We start from the raw sequence: 13,263 nt of genomic DNA, 5'->3' as shown, positions 1-13,263 counted from the left end.
TGCTGGACTTGACAAGTAGGAGAATATGACTATTTTTTGAAGGTCAGACTCAGTGGTATGGAAAAGGCAGAAACCAGAATGTAGTAGCTTAGTCAGTGACAGAAATGTGTGTAAAGATAGGTAACATATAATAGTGCAATAAAGAAATAGAGCTATGAAGTTAATAAAAGAGTAAATTTAATTATGACTAAAGGAACCATGGAACTCTCTATGAAAGAGTATATCAGGCCTCTGAGCCTAAGCTAAGCCATCATATCCCCTGTGACCTGCACATACACATCCAGATGGCCGGTTCCTGCCTTAACTGATGACATTCCACCACAAAAGAAGTGAAAATGGCCTGTTCCTGCCTTAACTGATGACACTGTCTTGTGAAATTCCTTCTCCTTGCTCATCCTGGCTCAAAAGCTCCCCCACTGAGTACCTTGTGACCCCCACTCTGCCCGCCAGAGAACAACCCCCTTTGACTGTAATTTTCCTTTATCTACCCAAATCCTATAAAACGGCCCCACCCTTATCTCCCTTCGCTGACTCTCTTTTCGGACTCAGCCCGCCTGCACCCAGGTGAAATAAACAGCCTTGTTGCTCACACAAAGCCTGTTTGGTGGTCTCTTCACACGGATGTGCATGAAATTTGGTGCTGTGACTCGGATCAAGGGACCTTCCTTGGGAGATCAATCCCCTGTCCTCCTGCTCTTCGCTCCGTGAAAAAGATCCACCTATGACCTCAGGTCCTTAGACCCACCAGCCCAAGGAACATCTCATCAATTTTAAATCGGGTAAGTGGCCTCTTCTTACTCTCTTCTCCCACCTCTCTCACTATTCCTCAACCACTTTCTCCTTTCCACTCTTCAATCTCTCCCTTCTCTTAATTTCAATTCCTTTCATTTTCTGGTAGAGACAAAGGAGACACATTTTATCCGTGGACCCAAAACTCCGGTGCCAGTCACGGACTGGGAAGGCAGCCTTCCCTTGGTGTTTAATCATTGCAGAGACACCTCTCTGATTATTCACCCACGTTTCAGAGGTGTCAGACCACGCAGGGACGCCTGCCTTGGTCCTTCACCCTTAGCGGCAAGTCCCGCTTTTCTGGGGGAGGGCAAGTACCCCAACCCCTTCTCTCAGTGTCTCTATCTCTTCTCTGCTTTTCTGGGGGAGAGGCAAGAACCCCTGAACCCCTTCTCCTTCACCCTTAGTGGCAAGTCCCACTTTTCTAGGGGAGGGGCAAGTACCCCAACCTCCTATCTCTGCACCCCGATCCCTTATTTTCGTGCCCTGACCTCTTATATCTCTGTGCCCCAATCCCTTATTTCCACACCCCAACCTCTTATATCTCTGCACCCTGATCCCTTATTTCCACGCCCCGACCTCATATCTCTGCGCCCCAACCCCTTTCCCGCTTTTCTGGAGGGTAAGAACCCCCTAACCACTTCCCTCCGTGTCTCTACTCTCCCTTTTCTTTAAACTTGCCTCCTTCACTATAAGCAAACTTCTACCCTCCATTCCCCCTTAGCCTGTGTTCTCAAGAACTTAAAACCTCTTCAACTCACACCTGACCTAAAACCTAAATGCCTTATTTTCTTCTGCAATGCCACTTGACCCCAATATAAACTCCACAGTAGTTCCAAATAGCCAGAAAACGGCACTTTGAATTTTTCCATCCTGCAAGGTCTAAATAATTCTTGTCATAAAATAGGCAAACGGTCTGAGGTGCCTGACGTCCAGGCATTCCTTTACACATCAGTCCCTTCCTAGTCTCTGTTCCCAATGCAACTCGTCCCAAATCTTCCTTCTTTCCCTCCCGCCTGTCCCCTCAGTCCCAACCCCAAGCGTTGCTGAGTCTAATCTTCCTTTTTTACAGACCCATCTGACCTCTCCCCTCCTCGCCAGGCCAAGCTAGGTCCCAATTCTTCCTCAGCCTCCACTCCTCCACCCTGTAATCCTTTTATCACCCCCCTCCTCACACCCGGTCCGGCTTACAGTTTCCTTCATGACTAGCCCTCCCCCACCTGCCCAGCAATTTCCTCTTAAAAAGGTGGCTGAAGCTAAAGGCATAGTCAAAGTTAATGTTCCTTTTCTTTATCAGACCTCTCCCAAATCAGTGAGTGTTTAGGCTCTTTCATCAAATATGAAAAACCCAGCCCAGTTCATGGCTCGTTTGGCAGCAACCCTGAGACGCTTTACAGCCCTAGACCCTAAAAGGTCAAAAGGCCGTCTTATTCTCAATATATATTTTATTACCCAATCTACTCCCAACATTAAATAAAACTCCAAAAATTAAATTCCGGCCCTCAAACCCCACAACAGGATTTAATTAACCTCGCCTTCAAGGTGTACAATAATAGAAAAAAGTTGCAATTCCTTGCCTCCACTGTGAGACAAACCCCAGCCACATCTCCAGCACACAAGAACTTCCAAACGCCTGAACCGCAGTGGCCAGGCCTTCCTCCAGAACCTCCTCCCCCAGGAGCTTGCCACAAGTGCCAGAAATCTGACCACCAGGCCAAGGAATACCTGCAGCCCAGGATTCCTCCTAAGCCGTGTCCCATCTGTGCAGGACCCCACTGGAAATCGGACTGTTCAACTCACCTGGCAGCCACTCCCAGAGCCCCTGGAACTCTGGCCCAAGGCTCTCTGACGGACTCCTTCCCAGATCTTCTCGGCTTAGCAGCTGAAGACTGACACGCCCGATTGCCTCGGAAGCCTACAGGACCATCACAGACACTCTAAGTAACTCTCACAGTGGAAAGTCTGTCCCCTTCTTAATCAATACGGAGGCTACCCACTCCACATTACCTTCTTTTCAAGGGCCTGTTTCCCTTAACTCTGTAACTGTTGTGGGTATTGACAGCCAGGATTCTAAACCTCTTAAAACTCCCCAACTCTGGTGCCAACTTAGACGATACTCTTTTAAGCACTCCTTTTTAGTTATCCCCACCTGCCCAGTTCCCTTATTAGGCCGAGACACTTTAACTAAATGATCTGCTTCCCTGACTATTCCTGGACTACAGCTGCATCTCATTGCTGCCCTTCTTCCCAATCCAAAGCCTCCTTTGCATCCTCCTCTTGTATCCCCCCGCCTTAACCCACAAGTGTAAGATACCTCTACTCCCTCCTTGGAGACTGATCATGCACCCCTTACCATCTCATTAAAACCTAATCACCCATACCCCGCTCAATGCCAAGATCCCATCCCACAGCACGCTTTAAAAGGATTAAAGCCTGTTATCACTCGCCTGCTACAGCATGGCCTTTTAAAGCCTATAAACTCTCCTTACAATTCCCCCATTTTACCTGTCCTAGAACCAGACAAGCCTTACAGGTTAGTTCAGGATCTGTGCCTTATCAACCAAATTGTTTTGCCTATCCACCCCGTGGTGCCAAACCCATATACTCTCCTATCCTCAATACCTCCCTCTACTACCCATTATTCTGTTCTAGATCTCAAACATGCTTTCTTTACTATTCCTTTGCACCCTTCATCCCAGCCTCTCTTTGCTTTCACTTAGACTGACCCTGACACCCATCAGGCTCAGCAAATTACCTGGGCTGTACTGCCGCAAGGCTTCACAGACATCCCCCATTACTTCAGTCAAGCCCAAATTTCTTCCTCACCTGTTACCTGTCTCAGCGTAATTCTTATAAAAACACACGTGCTCTCCCTGCTGATCGTGTCCGACTAATCTCTCAAACCCCAACACCTTCTACATCCTAGGCATGGTTAGATACTTTCGACTTTAGATACCTAGTTTTGCCATCCTAAAAAAACCATTATTATAAACTCACAAAAGGAAACCTAGCTGACCCCATAGATCCTAAATCCTTTCCCCACTCCTCTTTCCATTTCTTGAAGATAGCTTTAGAGACTGCCCCCACCCGAGCTCTCCCTGACTCATCCCAACCCTTTTCATTACACACAGCCAAAGTGCAAGGCTGTGCAGTCAGAATTCTTACACAAGGACCAGGATCGCATCCTGTAGCCTTTTTGTCCAAACAACTTGACCTTACTGTTTTAAGCTGACCATTATGTCTCCATGCAGTGGCTGCTGCCGCCCTAATACTTTCAGAGGCCCTTAAAATCACAAACTATGCTCAACTCACTCTCTACATTTCTCATAACTTCCAAAATCTATTTTCTTCCTCATACCTGATGCATATACTATCTGTTCCCTGGCTCCTTCAGCTGTACTCACTCTTTGTTAAGTCCCACAGTTACCATTGTTCCTGGCCCGGACTTCAATCCAGCCTCCCACATTATTCCTGATACCACACCTGACCCCCATGACTGTATCTCTCTGATCCACCTGACATTCACCCCATTTCCCCATATTTCCTTCTTCCCTGTTTCTCACCCTGATCACACTTGGTTTATTGATGGCAGTTCCACCAGGCCTAATCGCCACACACCAGCAAAGGCAGGCTATGCTATAGTACAAGCCACTAGCCCGCGTCTTAAAACCTCTCATTTCCTTTCCATTGTGGAAATCTATCCTCAAGGAAATAACTTCTCAGTGTTCCATCTGCTATTCTGCTACTTCTCAGGGATTATTCAGGCCCCCTCCCTTCCCTACACATCAAGCTTGAGGATTTGCCCCCACCCAGGACTGGCAAATTAGTTTTACTCAACATGCCCCGAGTCAGATAACTAAAATACCTCTTAGTCTAGGTAGACACTTTCACTAGATAAGTAGAGGCCTTTCCCACAGGGTCTGAGAGGGCCACCGCGGTCATTTCTTCCCTTCTGTCAGACATAATTCCTCGGTTTGGCCTTCCCACCTCTATACAGTCTGATAACGGACCAGCCTTTACTAGTCAAATCAGCCAAGCATTTTTTCAGGCTCTTAGTATTCAGTGAAACCTTTATATCCCTTACAGTCCTTAGTCTTCAGGAAAAGTAGAATGGACTAACGGTCTTTTAAAAACACACCTCGCCAAGCTCAGCCACCAACTTAAAAAGGAATGGACGATACTTTTACCACTTTCCCTTCTCAGAAGTCAGACCTGTCCTCAGAATGCTACAAGGTACAGCCCATTTGAGCTCCTGTATAGACACTCCTTTTTATTAAGCCCCAGTCTCATTCCAGACACCAGACCAACTTAGACTGTGCCCCAAAAAAACTTGTCATCCCTGCTATCTTCTGTCTAGTCATACTCCTATTCACCATTCTCAACTACTCACACATGCCCTGCTCTTGTTTACACTGCCGGTTTACACTGTTTCTCCAAGCCATCACAGCTGATATCTCCTGGTGCTATCCCCAAACTGCCACTCTTAACTCTTGAAGTAAATAAATAATCTTTGCTGGCAAGGCTATGCTGAACCTCCTTAGGCACTCTCTAATTAGATGTCCTAGGTCCTCCCAATTCTTAGTCCTTTAATACCTGTTTTCTCCTTCTGTTATTCCGTTTAGTTTTTCAATTCATACAAAACTGTATCCAGACCATCACCAATAATTCTAAATGACAAATGTTCCTTCTAAACACCCCACAATATCACCCCTTACCACAAAATCTTCCTTCAGCTTAATCTCTCCCACTCTGGGTTCCCATGCCGCCCCTAATCCCGCTCAAAGCAGCCCTGAGAAACATCGCCCATTATCTCTCCATACCACCCCCAAAAATTTTCACTGTCCCAACACTTTACTACTATTTTGTTTTATTTTTCTTATTAATATAAGAAGACAGGAATGTCAGGCCTCTGAGCCCAAGCTAAGCCATCATATCCCCTGTGACCTGCACATACACATCCAGATGGCCGGTTCCTGCCTTAACTGATGACATTCCACCACAAAAGAAGTGAAAATGGCCTGTTCCTGCCTTAACTGATGACATTATCTTGTGAAATTCCTTCTCCTGGCTCATCCTGGCTCAAAAGCTCCCCTACTGAGCACCTTGTGACCCCCACTCTGCCCGCCAGAGAACAACCCCCTTTGACTGTAATTTTCCTTTACCTACCCAAATCCTATAAAACGGCCCCACCCTTATCTCCCTTCGCTGACTCTCTTTTCGGATTCAGCCTGCCTGCACCAGGTGAAATAAACAGCCTTATTGCTCACACAAAGCCTGTTTGGTGGTCTCTTCACACGGATGCGCATGAAAGAGTAGACACAAAATTCATGAGGATTCAAATGATTAGAGATGGGATAGGATAAAAAATGTGATGAAGGCAAAATACAGACGTAAGTAAGTGCAAAAACAAGTGGGAGTACTTCGATTTGACTATAGGTTAGAGAATACATTTGGAATTAGAGGCCAATAAGATTGGGAGAGTAGACTAGGGATAGATCGTGAAGCTCCTAGACTACCACACAAATTTTAACAGAATACTTAAATGTAGTCCTATAGAAGTAGACACTCTGGCAAGTTTTATTATTATTAAAAAGTGAACAGGCCGGGCGCGGTGGCTCACGCCTGTAATCCCAGCACTTTGGGAGGCCAAGGAGGGTGGATCACCTGAGGTCAGGAGTTCGAGACCAGCCTGGCCAACACAGCAAAACCCCGTCTCTACTAAAAATACGAAAATTAGCCAGGCGGGGTGGCAGGCATCTGTAATCCCAGTTACTTGGGAGGCTGAGGCAGGAGAATCACTTGGGCCCAGAAGGCAGAGGTTGCAGTGAGCCGAGATCGCGCCACTGTACTCCAGTCTGGGTGACAAGAGTGAGACTCCATCTCAAATAAATAAAAATAAAATAAAAACTAAATAAACCTTATCAGCTTTATAGCAATAAATGGTTAACCACCCCCAAGTAACAATGACATTTAAATGGAAAGTTGATGGATTTTTGAAGCATTTTTACAGAGCACAGGGAATATCTGTTAAGGTTATAAGAACCAATTATACCGACTATCACAACAAGACACAGCCATACATGTTTCTGTGATTCTTGCTGCCAAATTAATTTTAAATCTGCAGTATTTTAACACATACTCATTACTCCTTAAACATTTTATTGGCACTTAAATGAAAGGCAGCCTTATGTTGGAAATGTCACTTGTATGGGGTTCAATACGATTTTTTTCAAAAGGGCACTGAAAGCTAATTAACTAATCAAGCATAGTTCCTTAAGTAGCAATCCAGTACAACTTATCCTACTCAGTATTTCACCTTGATCTAATAACAGTATTTCCCCGAAATACCTGGAAAGTACGGCACTCAACTGGAACAATTGCTGGACTTCTTGTTCTACAAAGTGAAATAATTTTATTATATTCTTTGAAACATGCTGTGACTTTTCACAATTTTAATTACATATGGGGAACAGATAGGCAATCAGGTTAACTTTAATGGTACTTAAGGCCTCGAAATGTTTCCCAAAATTTTGCTTGTTGTCTCTATTATGGCAAATATTACCACCAGCTTACCCAACATCCACTCCGCTCCCTAATGTTCCTTGATGGCAAAACACAACTTACATACAGAGACTGATAGTTTCAGACACTCAGTTTCTTATTGTCTCTTGCAGTGTGAAGTGACCATGTGATTCAACTCTAACCAATAAGGAGTAAAAAGATGTCTCCTGAGGATAATTGCCTACCTCCCAAATGAAAATAGAGACATGAGACACAGTATGCATTCTCTTTGGCTACTCTTGTCATCTCCTTTCTTTCTAGGTAGTCACATAAGAATGTGATGTTTGGAGTTGCAGAAGCAATTTTTTGACCCTACGGGACAAACCTGTACACGAAGAGCCATTATATTGAATATGATGGGTCAGAAGAATGGAAACAGCCAGAGTTTTTGGTAACCCTGCTGAGCCAAATCTCAACCCTGACACCACTTATCCCTACACTGCTAGTTATGTGAGCTAATTAAATGTGTTTTGGTTTAAGGCACTGTTATTTGGGTATTTTGTTAGTTGAAGCTGAAAGCAAATTAAATAACCTACCTAGACTGGTCATTTTCTAGGCATTCATCTAGCAATTCAACAAATATTTATTAACAATCTACTATGTGCAGGCACTATTTTCGTAAAGAAGATAAGCACAGTTGTCACTTTCATGGAGCTTACAGTCTCACTGAATTACTTAATAAAATAAATTATTTAATATTGCCAACTTTCATTTATACTTTAGCATAACTTTGTCTTCTTATTACCTTTGGGAGTCACCTCAAGCATTTTAAACCCTATCTCCCTCCAGTGTTTTGTATGCGGTTGTTTTGTATGTATGTAATAGTATTTTGTATGAGTACCTCAAATTGAAGTACTCACACTTTTTTTTAAATTTTAACCCTGTCTCCCCAAGTTTGTATGATTTGTTGAGCACAAATGTTGATTTGTGCTCAGCAGATGTTTTATGAACCTAGTGGGTTCCTTCGCCTAGCAGATGCAGCTCTGTATCATTCACCTATTGCTCTAATAATTTTGCATAACAAATTACTCTTGCTTGTTGCAAGTTTCTTTTTGTCTGTATTACGATTAAAGTGATTAATTGATTAAAACAATAATCACTTACTATTGCTCATGTGTCCATGGGTGGGCTGGGGGTTTCTTCTGGTTTTGATTGGGCTCTTTCATGCATCTGTGGTCAGCTGCAGATTGGGTAGGTGGCTCCAATGATCTTAGGCAGGATACCAGACGCGTTTGGGGATCATCTGGCTCTTGGCTGCTGTAGAATGGCCCAGATGAAATGAGTAGACTCTCATATCCTTCCAGCAGGTTAGCTCAGGCATATTCTCGTGGTAGTGGCAGGGGCTAAGAATAAAAAAAGTCAGAAGACACAACTACGTTTGCAAAACTATGCTTGTGTCAAGTTTCCTAATGACCCATTGGCTAGAGCAAGTCACATGACCAAACCCAGAGTAATTGTGGGAATTACATCAATAAGGTTGCCAGATGAAAATACAGGACACCCGGTTAAATGTAAATTTCAGACAAACAGCTAGTAATTATTTTAGTGTAAATATGTCTGGCAACCTGACGTGGGAGGGCACTACTAAAGGTCATGGATACAAAGAGAGCAAAAAATTGAGGCAATTAAAATAATCTACTGATTGACTACAGGCTCTTTATTATTTGAGTCTCATCCTCTGTTCCTTCTCATTTTCCTATATTCTATCCATAGTGAAACTCTTGAATTTCTTGAGATATGCCATATTCTTTCATGTCTCATTGTCTTTTCATGATGCTGTTTCCTCAACATGGAAGATGTTTCTTCCACACTGTAACTCAGCTAAACCCTAACCATTTTCAAGGCCTACCTCAGGATTTTAGCACCTCCAGTTGGGATGAGTGGTACTAGTCGGTGCTCCCACAGTCCCTGGGACATAACCCTCCTCTGGCATGTAAGTTACTAATAAATATGCATGTAACACATTATATACCAGGCACTGTTCTAGTGCTTCATTATTATTAATTTTTTTTTTTTTTTTTTTTTTTAGACAGAGTCTTCCTCTGTCATCCAGGCTGGAGTGCAGTGGCCTGATCTTGGCTCACTGCAACCTCTGCCTTTCTTTAAGCGATTCTCATGCTTCAACTCCTGAGTAAGTGGGACTACAGGCATGCGCCACCGTGCCTGGCTAATTTTTGTGTTTTTTTAGTAGAGACGGGGTTTTACCATATTGGCCATGCTGGTCTCGAACTCCTGACTTCAAGTGATCCACCCACCTCAGCCTTCCAAAGTGGTGGCATTACAGGCATGAGCTACTGTGCCTGGCCCATTATTATTAATTATCTTAATCCTCCCAGCAACTATATGATATATATTCTATCTTATTATTATCACATTGCTTTATAACCCCTGGCATTTTTGCTGACCTTCTCTGTTCTACTGGAGGGCATGGATTCTGTCAGTTATCTCTGTGCCTAGCACAGTGCCAGACACACGTAAGTATTCAATAAGTGCTTGCTGAATGAATACATTTGCTTGTCAGCCATGTAAACAATCATTCAGAGTTAAGGTAGCTTTAGATGGGATTGGGGTAGAAAACCAAGGGAGGGTTAGCATATAGGTTTCTGAGGGAAAGGGGAGGACAGAGTAGAATCCATGCCAGGAATCCTTTTGTGAAAGAAAAAGGCAGCATGAGTGCACTGGCTGCCCAAAGGGCCACAAAAAGGATGAGGGAGCAGCAAACAAAACAATAGTAGAAACACAAGCTTTGCTTACTTCACAGTTTTGTCCTGCATCATCTCTGGGTACAAGGTTGAGGAATCCAAGGCTAGGGAGTTATATTTTCTAGGTTGACAGGGAATCCAAAGACCTTCAGTCTGTAACAAACAAGGAATTATTACGTTGAGGGAACTAGACGCCACTTCCACCCTTTGGTAGAATAGCAGTTAACTTGCCAAAAAGCTGCATGCCTTCCCTCTCATTAAAGACTTCTGGCAAAGACAGTGTACCACCTCCCTTAACCAACTGTTTCAAAGTTTGTTCTTACTAATGACTAACTTAAATTTCTGATAAATGTTTGAGCTAATTTCTTTAAATACCCTTTGAAGAGGCAAAACACCTGGTTAAAATGTTCAATAAATCCTCAGTATTCACAGGGAATGTTTTCTTAAACTGTTACAATACGGAAGACTCCTAACTACTCATCCTGTAAATTAATAGTAGCTAACATTTATTTTCAGTTAAGCACTGCATTTTACATGGAAAAAAATCTCATTTAAACCTCACATGGCAACGTGAACTATGCACTGTAATTAACCTTATTTTTAGATTAAAACAACTGAGTCTCAGAAAAGATAAGCAATTTGTCGAATGAATGCATGAGTACTTCTCTCTCTAATTCTTGCCACCTCCACCCTTGAAAAAAACAGAATCGTTAATTAGAGCTAAAGCTGGAAATGGCTCTGACATTTGATTATTTAAAATGATGATTTTTGAGTCCCAAATCCAAAGACTCTTTTCTAAAATTTTTAATTAACTTTTATTTTAAGTTCAGGGGTACAAGTGCAGGTTTGTTACATAGGTAAACTTGTGTCATGGGGGTTTGTTGTACAGATTACTTCATCACACAGGTATTAAGCCTAGTACCCATTACTTGTTTTCCTTGATCTTTTCTCTCCACCCACCCTCTACCCTCCAAAAGGCCCCAGTGTGTATTGTTTCCCTCTATGTGTTTATGTATTCTCATCATTTAGCTCCCACTTATAAATGAGAACATGCAGTATATGCTTTTTGTTCCTGCATTAGTTTGCTAAGGATAGTGGCCTCCAGCTCCATCCATGTCCCTGCAAAGGATATGATCTCATTCATTTTTATGGATGCATAGTATTCAAGGATTCCTGGCATGGATCCTACCCTGTCCTCCCTTTCTCATTTAGGTTGATTCCATGTCTTTGCTATTGTGAATAGTGCTGCAATGAACATATGTGTGCATGTCTTTATAATAGAATGATTCATACTCCTTGGGTATATACCCAGTAATGGGATTGCTGGGTCAAATGGTTTTTCTGTCTTTAGGTCTTTGAGGAATTGCCACACTGTCTTTCACAATGGCTGAACTAATTTACACTCCTACCAACAGTGTATAAGCATTCCTTTTTCTCTACAACCTCACCAGCATCTGTTATTTTTTTACTTTTTAATAATAGCCATTCTAACTGGTGTGAGATTGTATCTCATTGTGGATTTGATGTGCATTTCTCTAATGATCAGTAATGTTGAGCTTTTTTTCATATGCTTGTTGGCCTCATGTATGTCTTTTAGAAAGTGTCTGTTCATGTCCTTTGCCCACTTTGTAATGAGGTTGTTTGTTTTTCTGTTTCAAATTTAAGTTCCTTATAGATGCTGGATATTAGACTTTTGTTGGATGCATAGTTTGCAAAAATGTTCTCCCATTCTGTAGTTTGTCTGTTTACTCTGTTGACGGTTTCTTTTGCTGTGCAGAAGCTCTTTAGTTTAATTAGACCCCATTTGTCAATTTTTGCTTTTGTTGCAATTGCTTTTGGCATTTTTGGCATGATATTTTTGCCTGTGCCTATGGGCTGAATGGTATTGCCTAGGTTGTCTTCCAGGGTTTTTATGGTTTTGGGTTTTATAGTTTTGGGTTTTAATCTATCTTGAGTCCATTTTTGTGTATGGTATAAGGAAGGGGTCTAGTTTCAATCTTCTGCATATGGCTAGCCAGTTATCCCAGCACCATTTATTGAATCGGGAATCCTCTCCCCATTGTTTATTTTTCTCAGGTTTGTTGAAGATCAGATAGTTGTAGGTGTGTGGTCTTATTTCTGGGTTCTCTATTCTGTTCCATTGGTCTATGTGCCTGTTTTTGTACCAGTACCTTGCTGTTTTGTTTACTGTAGTCCTGTAGTATAGTTTGAAGTCAGGTAGCATGATGCCTCCAGTTTGGCTCTTTTTGCTTAGAAAGCCAGACATTCTTTGGTGTAATAAAATTTCATTCCATAAAGACTGGAGATGAATTAGCCTGCTATTTTTTTTAACAACCTCTTTAGACATGGTCTATCCAGGAATTAACTAAACTTAAATGTTTGCTTTTTCCGTGGGTATGATTTAGAGATAACTTAAGAATGCTTATCTTTGGAAATGCAAATTCAAACCATGAGATACCACTTTGCACCCACTTGGATAGTTATAATAAAGAAGATAGATAATAACAAGTGTTGATGAGAATGTGAAAAAATAAGAAACCTTAAATAGCTTGCTGGAGGAAATGTAAAAGAGTTTGGTGGTTCCTCAGACAGGTAAACCTAGAGTTACCTTATGACCCAGTAATTCCACTCCTAGGTATATACTGATGACAATTGAGAACATGAATCTACATAAAACCTTGTATACAAAAAGTTCATTACAGCATTATTCATAGTAGCCAAAAGGTGGAAACAACTGAAATGTTCAGCAGCTGATGAGTGGACAAACAAAATCTGGCATATTCCTACAGCAGAATATTATTCAGCTACAAAAATGGAATGAAGCAGTGATGCATGTTACAATACATGGGTGAACTTTGAAAACATTATGCTAAGTAAAAGAAGCCTGCCACAAAATACTGCATATATGATTCCATTTATATGAAATATCCAGAATAGATAAATCTACATAGATGGAAAGTAGATTAGTGCTTGCCTAGGGCCAAAGACATGGGGAGAATGGGAGGTGACTACTGCTCAAAGGTATGGGGTTTCTTTTTGGAGTGATGAAAATTGTCAACAATTGATTGTGGTAATGGACACACAGCTCTGGGAGTATGCTAAAAAGCACTGAATTGTACACTATGGATGGGTGAATTTATGGTATGTGAATTATGTCTCAAAAAAGAGTGTTTATCCACCTTTACTCTCAATAAAACTTATTACTGTTGGG

General features: G+C 42.2%; 1 long non-coding RNA gene across 1 annotated transcript; it reads left to right on the top strand.

The window, feature by feature from the left end:
• The first annotated feature begins 605 nt into the window (after positions 1–605).
• On the top strand, positions 606–7,896 carry LOC129138640 (uncharacterized). Its single transcript, XR_008541968.1, has 2 exons — positions 606–779; positions 7,612–7,896. It is a non-coding gene; the product is annotated as an uncharacterized LOC129138640 (long non-coding RNA).
• Positions 7,897–13,263: the final 5,367 nt, after the last annotated feature.

The sequence above is a fragment of the Pan troglodytes genome, chromosome X, assembly GCF_028858775.2.
Source record: "Pan troglodytes isolate AG18354 chromosome X, NHGRI_mPanTro3-v2.0_pri, whole genome shotgun sequence".
NCBI lineage: Eukaryota > Metazoa > Chordata > Mammalia > Primates > Hominidae > Pan > Pan troglodytes.
This window is presented reverse-complemented; position numbering and strand designations above follow the sequence as displayed.